Source organism: Octopus bimaculoides, chromosome 8, assembly GCF_001194135.2.
Source record: "Octopus bimaculoides isolate UCB-OBI-ISO-001 chromosome 8, ASM119413v2, whole genome shotgun sequence".
In the NCBI taxonomy this organism is placed as follows: domain Eukaryota; kingdom Metazoa; phylum Mollusca; class Cephalopoda; order Octopoda; family Octopodidae; genus Octopus; species Octopus bimaculoides.
The window spans coordinates 34,531,201-34,540,521 of NC_068988.1; positions in this window are offsets into that span (position 1 = coordinate 34,531,201).

Consider the following 9,321-nt stretch of genomic DNA (forward strand, 5'->3'; position numbering starts at 1 on the left):
AACCAGTGTTGGCTTGTTTACGTCCCTGTAGCATTTGCGGTTCGGCAAAAGAGATGGTATAATAAAGTATCAGACTTGAAAAATAAGTACTAGGGTCGATTGGTTCGACTAAAACCCTTCAACGCAGTGCCCCAGCATGGCCACAGTTCCATGATTGAAACAAATAAAGGATTAAAAAAAAAAAAAAAGATTTCCTTCTTTTTCGTCTTTGCTGCTGCCACCTCCAACGTAAATTATAGCAATTTCTTCTCTGAGTACCGCTTCTTCTTACCTGCTGCTTACCATTAAATCTTCGTTATATGTCAGGTCATTGACGCCACTATGAAACATTTATTGATACTATTTCTGATGAAGTTGGAGGAAAAAAGACGGGTTCATTATTATGCTTGATAGCATTAAGACAGTTTAAAAACCTTATAAACGTATCAAGCTCCATTTTGTATTTTCGCTGATAAAGCAGATAAAATATGACAATTTTATTCTCACAAATACTAGATGATCCTCCCCATCAAAATGATATTCCCGAATATTCTTTTGGTGGAAGAGTCACCTGGCATTTGTCCTGCTTTTGAAATTCTGGTGGAACCCCTGAGTACGAGCTATGATCAATAGTGTTCCAACCATGACCATCCCTCCTGTTTCCAAGAAAAGTATATCTAGGATTACATTATTCAGTCGGTAGCGTGTGGTTTGAGGGAGATTTTGCTGCAATTTTCTTACATATTAAGTAACCGCTTATCAAAACTCCCGTCTCCTGTTAATACTCGAATTGTTTTTGTGTTTTTTTTTCATTGAAATTATGCAACAAGATCTGAACAAAAATTGAAAACGTATGTTATTTGATTACTTTGAAATCCCTGCGGATTGTGTCGTAAAGTTGTAGCTTATACCTAAATCTAGAACCCTTTTTTTATTACTGTAATCTTCAGACAGAATCTGGATTGACACTTTGAACCGCAGATACAGTTTATCTGATGAGCTGCCACACAACTTCTGTATTTCGTTGTATCATAATGTGACTAAAATTAAAAAAGGATAGTACTTTTTAAATTTAATTCTTTAGCTGAATGCTTCTCAAACTATTATTTTTAACGATCACTCATTTTCTTTTTATCTTTCTATTTTCTTTTCTTTTTTTTTTACTTGTTTCAGTCATTTTTAATGCTTTCGATCATCGATCCCAATAGCTAATTTTGTTGTTGTTTTGTTTTGTACGTCTGGTACATTTTCTATCGGAGTCTTTTGCCGATAACACTTATCAAGTAGCGGGAGGGGACAGATATAAAGACACGCACAAATACACACATACGACACGCTTCTTTCAGTTTCCGCATATCAAATCGTCTCACAACGTTTTAGTCGACCCAAGGCTATATTAGAAGACACCTACGCTACCTTGTAGTGGGTTTGAACCTGAAAGCAAATGGTTGGGAAGCAAGCTTTTTACCACAAAATCATATTTTAGTAACACTTTTTCAATATCGCCCACCGCCTATTTTTTAATGTACTTACACGTAATATTAGGATATAACTTAAAGTGGGTGACTGCTTACCACAGTCGTCGTCGCCATGCGTCGTAAGCTTTGCAGCGCGTTAATGACACAACGATAAAAGTCTTCCTAATTGAACGCGAGTTCTCCCATCTAATGAATTCACAGCGTTACTTCGTTCTGACTTTTATTTATAGAGGTTATTTTATTTTTATTTTTTTATTTTTTTAGCAGTGATACTGAGGTGGTTTGCCATTGCCTTTTCCAACTGGCTGATTGTTGGCCCACAAGTAGCTCATCTGCCCTTCGGCAGGTCTTGTTTGTAATCCTACTGGGTGTCCAACAACAAACAGGCTTCTGTAAAGAACTGTCTTCTTATAAAACAAATTTAAGTCTGTGGAAACATCTTCACGTCATCCAGAATCACCTGGGTTTACTGAAAGAAGAATAATTACTAATGTTAAAATAGACTTAAAAGCAAACACATCTTGTAAAAGTGTGGCAAGCTACTCAAGTGAAGAGTAGGGTGGGGCGGTTTAGTTGGCGATCACTCGACCTTTGAATAGGTAGTACTGGTTTACATGGTAGCAGGTCCCATCAGTCTGCGATGAGATCTCTGACCTGGTTTCAACTTATCACAGTACCACCCTATTATATTGTTTGCAATCCATCGGTGTCCAACGATGACAAAGTTTGTGTTTTCTCAGCGATGGGAGCGCATGTGACTCAGCAGTTTAGAGCTGGAAGCACACATGCGACCATAAGTGTCACAACGATAGTCTGTTGCCTGGATTAAGGCGGACGCCGCCCTGTGACATCAGTCTCTTGCAGCAGCGAGACGCTGACGCTGGTTCTCTTCGAAGGCAGCTGCTACTCGTGTGGTGAGACCTCCACGCTGATCTGTCTGCAACAGAGGCTTCAAGTTTGCGTGGCTTGATGCTGCTCTATTTGGGGTTGCTTTTCAGGATGTGCTTGTACCTCAGCTTTTCACTAAACCACCCTATTATAGGCGAATAATATTAAGCATAAATGGCATATATTTTTGTTTCGCTTTTAACTTGCTTACATTTTGAAGTTAGTTGTTATTGTTGATATTGTTATTGTTGACAATCTTGTTTTGGGATTGAGGTTAACTTGCAGTTAGCATACTATTACATTTATCTATTTATCATCATCATCATCATCGTCATCATTATTTTGCTAATATTTGAATATTAGGTTTCCGGAAAGTTCGTGCCGATTTATAGTAGCTTAGCTTTCGGCTTATTTACCATGAAACCACCTCAATTCTGTGAAGAGGGTATTTTCAAGTTAAAGGAAAGATGGAGACGCATTGTTCAACAAAATGGTTCATTAAAAATGGTTGATTAAAAATGTAATGGCAAGTATTTATTGACCTTTTTCTTTCCTTTAAAAATCGGCACGAACTTTCCGGACGGCAAGCTGGCAGAATCGTTAGCACGCCGCGCAAAATGTTAAGAAGCATTTCGCCCGTCTTAACGTTCTGAGTTCGAATTCCACCGAGGTTGACTTTGCCTTACATCCTTTCGGAGTCAATAAAATAAGTACCAGTTGAGCACTCGGGTCGATGTAATCGACTTAGCCCTGTTCCGAACTTGCTGACCTTGTGTCAAAATTTGAAACCAATATTTACCTTGAAGGCAAAGACTAAAATCGCTATACAGATGCATCTGTTACCTCTCTACCGCCCTTTTGCCTCCTACCTAACCCTGTGGTGGTCTGCCCTTGGTTTAGTCTTGTGCATGCGAACCTTCTCCAGCACACTTTATACGACATGGGAGGGTACGTAAACCTCCGCTGCCACCGTTGATGACTGGAACATCGATTCCCACGACTAGACTTTGAATGAATTCTGGCGTGGTTTCCCGATGCCTTCTCCAGGTAGGTGGGATTTGAACACAGAATGCAAAGAGCTGGATGATGTAGTGTAAAGTTTCTGTCACTCTTCCACCTGCAGAGCTACGAGAAATAAAATGTCTTGCTCAAAAACGCGCGCACGCGCACGCACACACACACACACACACACACACACAAACACACACACATGTATATATGTGTGTGTATGTGTGAGTGACGAGCTTTCAGTGTCCGCCTACCTAATCCTGTCACAAGGATTTGATAGGACCGGGGCTATTGTAAAAGATACTTGCCAATATAGGTGTAAGAGCGGCTGTGTGGTAAGCAGCTTGCTTACCAACCACATGGTTCCGGGTTCAGTCCCACTGCGTGGAACCTTGGGCAAGTGTCTTCTACTATAGCTTCGGGCCGACCAAAGCCTTGTGAGTGGATTTGGTAGACGGAAACTGAAAGAAGCCCGTCGTACATATGTATACATATGTGTGTGTGTGTGTGTCCGTGTTTGTCCCCTCAACATCACTTGACAACACATGCTGGTGTATTTACGTCCCCGTAACTTAGCGGTTCGGCAAAAGACACTGATAGAATAAGTACATCGTTTATAAAGAATAAGTCCTGGGTCGATTTGCTCGACTAAAGGCGGTGCTCTAGCATGGCCACAGTCAAATAACTGAAACAAGTAAAAGAGTAAAAGTGAATATGCCGCGTTGAGGAATCGAACCTAAGACCACATGGCTAGGAAGTAAGCCACAACCGCACCTACGTCTATGTTTATTTTTGATTATTAACTCATGTTAAGGCGGTGAGCTAGCAGAGTTGCAAACACGCCGAGCAAAATGCTTTGCAGCATTTCGTCCGTCTTTACGTTCTGAGTTCAAATTCCATTGTGGTCGACTTTGCCTTTCATTCACTCGAGATCGATAAAACAACTACCAGTCAAGCACTGGAGTCTTGTGCCTACAATAGAAAGGATTTTTCAATTATGTTAATGTAAATACGTTCAGCATGGTTGTTAAACTGCGATAACCACTAGACATTCTTATAAAGATACACGCTATATAAAATATATCGAATCCAAACTCCTATGAAAACACACGTTTCTGGGAATTATACAGGACAGATTTATGATAATTCAATCGATTGAGCTAACTGTTATAATACTGCAGTTTAATGTATCAATTCAAAAGTTATATGAAGTTAATTGCAACAATATGATTTGAACCCGAGGGACGAAAGCAAATTTAGTTTAACGATTTTTTGTATCAGTAACACTTCACTAGTAGCTGCATTTACGTTGTTGGTTAAATGCAAATGAGTTGGCTATAACTCAACATCAGAAAGCACTCGCACATGCACACATGCTGTCTCTCTTTCTCTGTCTGTTTCTGTCTCTCTGTCTGTCGGTCTGTCTGTCTGACTGTCAGTCTGTTTCTACCTCTCTCTCACTCTCACTTTCTAGTTTTTATCTTTTTTAACGCGACCATACTGGGGCACCAAAGCGAAAAGTTTAATCGAACTAAGTATTTATTTTTTTAAATAAGCTTGTTACTTATTATATAATATTCTTATTGTCGAACCGCTATAATTACGGAGACTTAAAACCTGGCGGTGGATAAACACAAAGACGCGCGCGCACGCGCGTATGCATGTATGTATGTATGTATGTACGTGCATGTGCATGTGTTTGTGTGTGTGTTTGAGTGTGTGCATGCGTGTGTGCCAGTGTGTGTGTGTTCGACTTGCTTCTTTCAAGTCCCATCTACCGAATCCATCCACAAGGCATTGATTAGCCTGCAGCTATAGAAGAAGACGCTTGCCAAAGGTGTCACACAGTGGACTCTGAACCCGGAATTATGTGGAAGTGAAGCAAACTTCTTATCGAGTTTTATTTTTATTTCTATTTTTACTTTACTTTATTTTAGTAGTAATTTCATTGCAGTCATGGATTTAGGAAAAAGATATCGACCATGATACTTATGTTAGTCTGGTACTTACTTAATCAATCAACAATATCGAATTGCTTACTAAAAACGCTTTTTGATTGATCCAGCACCAGTTTTATATGTAAACACGTACACATGTCAACAACAACAACAACACACGCGTGCACACACACACACACACACACACACACACTATATATATATATATATACATATATATATATATATATATATATATAGGCGCAGGCGTGGCTGTGTGGCTCTGTGGCTGTGTGATTAGAAGCTTGCTTCCCAATCACATGGTTCCGGGTTCAGTCCCACTACGTCGCACCTTGGGCAAGTGCCCTCTACTAACTATAGCCTAGCCCACCAAATCCCTGTGAGAAACAGAAAGAAGCCCATCGTGTATTATGTATATATATATATATATATATATATATATATATATATATATATATATATATATATATATATGTTTATCCGTTGGTGTCTTTGTTTGTCCCCCAGTACCACTCGACAACCGGTGTTGGTATGTTTGCGTCCCCGTAACTTAACGGTTAGGCAAAAGGCCTGGAGTCGATTTGTTCGAATAAAGAAACTTTTCTGACTGAAATAAGTAAAAGAATAAAAGAATGTGTGTGTGTGTGTGTGTGTTTCAGATGTGTGCGTGCGTATTTCCTTAATGGCATTTCAATTTTGGCGAATTCCTCATTCTTGAGATTATCCCATCTTCTCCGTCTGTAGTTAGTCCCGCTTTCTACCCAAGTGATTGTTCTAACTTCTCCTGGAACAGAGATAATTTCGATAAATCAAGAAGTTATGTTCTATGACTTCATTCAAATTTGTTGTTTAAATACATGCCACACATACATGTGATACATACATACATGCATACGTACATACATACAAACATATATATCACACGCGCGCGCGCACACACACACATTCACATCCCACAAAACCTACTAAAACTAGAGACAATCAATTAAGTATTATCACAGCGGAATAAGATTATCTCTGAAGTCAATCAAGCGATATCAATGTGTAATTATAAACCATGAATCCAAAATATTGTTCAACCTTATGAGAATGAAGGTTGTATATATACGTACGCATATGTACATAGCTATTTATATATACATGTATGTATATATGTATGTATGTATGTATGTATGTATGTATGTATGTATGTATATATGTATGTCTGTGTGTATGTATGTATTAATGGTTGTACGTATATCTATCTATCTATCTATCCATAGATAGATAGATAGATATGCGCTTGTGTATGTGCATGTATTATTGTGTTTGGGGAGAGTCAATCTCTTTTAGCACCTTATTATTTAACACACTCACCAGTTCGATTTCCACTCATTTACTTATTTATTTCTTCTAAAAATTTTTCGTTTCGTCTCGCAACCTTTTCAAGAGTCATCAAATTCTTTTACAAGCTTGGCCAGCGCTACGAAGTGCGGTGTGCAGTTGTTAATGGGGACCCTCTACGCTACAGAAGCTGAAGACTGATTTTCTATGCTTCGTGTAGTTCGCTAGTCCCAGCCCAAACACGTTGAGGGCTTGATATACAAAAAAAAAAAAAAAAAAAAAAAAAAAAAATCCATCATAGTGTGGTAAGTAGCTTGCTCACCAACCACAGTACCACGCAGTGGGACTGTGGGCAAGTGTCTTCTACTATTGCCTCGGGCCGACCAAATCCTTGTGAGTGGATTTGGTAGACGGAAACTGAAAGAAGCCCGTCATATATATATGTGTATGTGTGTGTGTGTGTGTGTGTGTGCGTGTATGTGTGTGTGTGTGTTTGTGCGTCTGTGTTTGTTCATCCAACATCGCTTGACAACCGATGCTGGTGTGTTCATGCCTCTGTAATATAGCGTTTCGGCAAAAGAGACCGATAGATTAAGTACTAGGCTTACAAATAATAAGTCCTGGAGTCGATTTGTTCGACTAAAGGCGGTGTTCCAACGTGGCCGCAGTCAAGTGACTGAAACCAATAAAAGAATAGCGTTCTTCGTTCAAGCGAGTGCGTGGGCCTTCTCTAGGCACGGAGATCAATTTGGATAAATCCGTCTAATTGGCTAATAACTGGCTCTTTTTACAAGAATAGTGTTGACGGTGAATTTGAAGTATCGGCCTGCTAGCCTTCATCAGACTGTGAAATATTCAAGTTTCATCTAGGTTTATATAGGCGTTTCTGAATTTATTTTTCTCGGGTAGATGGAACTATATTTAATGGTAATTAGACTGTAGGGTATGTTCTCAGGAAGTTTTCCATTATCTTCCAATTTTTTTTGCTTAGGTCTTACCCCACAACCTATTCATATTTCAATATTGCTCCACCTACTCCAGAAAATATAAAACAAAAAAAATTATCAACCAGACATTGTATCGAACCAAGATGAACTCAAATGTATACAATTCGATGCAGGCCGAAACTTTGTAGCTGTTAACACTATTCTTGTTAAAGAATTATAATATGTACTATAGAAAATGTATTGAGTTTAAAGTAAAATGCTTTTTATTATAACTTGCCATTAGCACGCTTTACGGCATCAGCACGTTTTGTGAAATTTCGTCTGTCTTTATATGCTAATTTCAAATGCCACTGAGATCGGTTTTACCTTTCATCTTTTCGGAGTCGATGAAATATGCACCAGTTGAGGACTGGGGTCAAAGTAATCAACTAACCGCCTTCGCCCAAATTGCTGGTCTTGTGCCTATCATAGAAGGGATTATAACTCGACATAGCTGGCAGAATCGATAGCACGCAACACAAATCGCTTAGCGGTATTTCATCTGTTTGTATGTTCAAGACATTAAATTCCGTTGAGGTCGACTTCGTCTTTCTTCCTTTTCGGGGTCCAAGAAATTAGTACCAGTGAGGCACTGGGTCGATGTAATCAACTTACCTCTCCTCCAGCCAAATATTTCAGGTTTTATGTCTATAGTAGAAAGAGTTAAATATAATATATATACGTGTGTGTATGTGTGTATGCACGTACATACATCTATGTGTGTGTTTGTATCAACATGGAGTAGTTTTGGTTAAGTGTTGTGAGGTATTGTTTAAATGAGATTCGTTGTGTAGGGCCGTAACAACGCGAAACGACGGTACAAAGTAAACTACAAATGGAAAAAGAAAAGAAAAGGAAACAAAATAAAGTTGTAGTTTTACCTTGTATTTCTTTATTTCGGTGTTATAACACCCTCTTCAGCGAGGGGTCGAAAAAACTTTCCCATTTCTCTTTTTTTGCCAAATGTCCTGAAGAAGAGATTTTATAACACTGAAATATAGAAAAACAAGGTAACACTGCAACTTTGTTTTCTTTCATTTTTTTGTATATATGCATATGTGTGTGCATGTGAATGTATATATATAAATATATACATATATATATGTGTGTTTAAATATGTGTGTAGGTGCGTGTGTGCGTGTGTGCGTGTGTGTGTATTTACTTATGGGAGGTTTTGCTATGCAGAAGATCCAAAAGGCAGGCAAGGCTATGTGTTACAGAAGGCTATTAGACTCCCGGTTCGATAATAGTATGAGTGAGAAGCCTAACGCGGGTCGCGTGTGAGCGGCAGTGTGAAATTTCTACGACATTTTATAAAGGGAGGAGTAGTTTTACAGCTGTTTCAGGGATATAAAAGAGATATAAAAATAAAGAGATATTTTGGATGTTAAACTTGTTGTTAACATCCAACATATATCTTTATCGTTATCTTTATTTTTATTCTTATGTTTCCCTTTATACTTCCTATATCTCTCCCTTTACAAAATAACTTCTTATATTGAACTCTACTATTTCCTTCTATTTAGCTCTCTCATATCGCTTTTGATGATGAAATATCTTTTATATCCCTGAAACAGCTGTAAGACTACCTTTCTCTTTATAAAATGTCCTAGAAATTTCACAGTGCCTTGGCTTTGTTGTCTCATTTTATTTAACCTATATATGTATACATATATATATATATATATATATATATATATA